Raw genomic sequence first — 1,262 nt, 5'->3', positions numbered from 1 at the left:
TCAGGTTTCTCATGGAGAAAAGAAATTTAGTCGTAACTCCACTTTATATATTGTCCACCTGCTACTTCTGCAACACAATCCTAGATAATCAAATTTAGTGTATGCTGTCTTAATTTCTATTCCATGGGGAAGGAGAAATCATCGAGAAAATCTTTAACCATCATGTAGAAAACTTTGAAAGTTGATGCTTTGCTCTCGAGGTTCAGTTATTATCTTTTATCCACTGCTCAATCCATTTCATTATGTGATCTGAATTATTCTCTAGTTCTTCTGGTACATTGCTGGACAGCCGATGCTCTATTTCATTGTTGCAGGAGGCCGTGGCTTCTTCACAAAGAACTTGGAAAATTTCACACTGAATATTGTCCTGTAGTTTCTTTACACTGCATCCCCTCTTTTCAAGTCTGTTACATAATACAGAATTATCTGTTTGAGACGTAAAAATGACATGAAACCATCATTCAGGGAAGAAGTCACGGCTATGGTAATCAACAGTAACTTGACAACTCGACCTTCTTTCATTTTATTTTCTAACTCATCAACTACTCTGTCTTCATTCAAAATGGGACGTTCATATTGTTCATCAGAGCCATCATATAACTGTCCTGTTTGTGCTAAATCACCCACATTAATGTATGTCAGTCCTATTCTTGATTCAAGTTCTTTACCTAGTGTTGTCTTTCCAACCCCTGGTGTACCTGTGAGCAGGATGTTGGGCAGCCTCATGGTTGTGATGGCACCAGTTCTGCCCTGGGTCACCTGCTCTCTATGAAGGAGAAGCAGTCCTTCTTCTCCTTCTCCTTCTCCTTCTCCTTCTCCTTCTCCTTCTCCTTCTCCTTCTCCTTCTCCTTCTCCTTCTTCTCTCAACTTAGCCAAAGTAAGACAAGCATTTCCATATAAAAAGCAGAATAGAGCCATAGGTCAGCACATTAGGCATATCCCATAATGTAGTTTGCTTGCTTTTCTCCTTAAGAATGTGATACAATTAGCAATTAACTTTCTAACTTGTCTTATTGAACTGTTTCTCACAAACTTCATTCTGTTCTTTTCTATGTATTTGCTAAAATGATTCATTTATCCTCTTTCCTTACTTTTATTCTTCCCCTCCCCCCATTTTGGTAATCTTGTTGCTAGCTGGTTTTCCTTTCTTTTTCCCAATCCCAAAGAAAGACACATAAAAACAAAACAAAACAACAACAACCACAAATCCTTGTCTCAGCTATCCATAGTTAAGTAAAACAAGTCCCCACATTGGCCATATC

At 38.4% G+C, this 1,262-nt stretch overlaps 1 pseudogene; it reads right to left on the bottom strand.

Moving 5' to 3' along the window:
* Positions 1-202: 202 nt before the first annotated feature.
* Positions 203-726, bottom strand: LOC118852131 (annotated as a pseudogene).
* Between the last annotated feature and the right edge of the window lie 536 nt (positions 727-1,262).

Source organism: Trichosurus vulpecula, chromosome 5, assembly GCF_011100635.1.
Source record: "Trichosurus vulpecula isolate mTriVul1 chromosome 5, mTriVul1.pri, whole genome shotgun sequence".
In the NCBI taxonomy this organism is placed as follows: Eukaryota; Metazoa; Chordata; class Mammalia; order Diprotodontia; family Phalangeridae; genus Trichosurus; species Trichosurus vulpecula.
The sequence above is the reverse complement of the archived record's forward strand: the minus strand, read 5'-3'. Positions and strand labels throughout refer to the sequence as shown.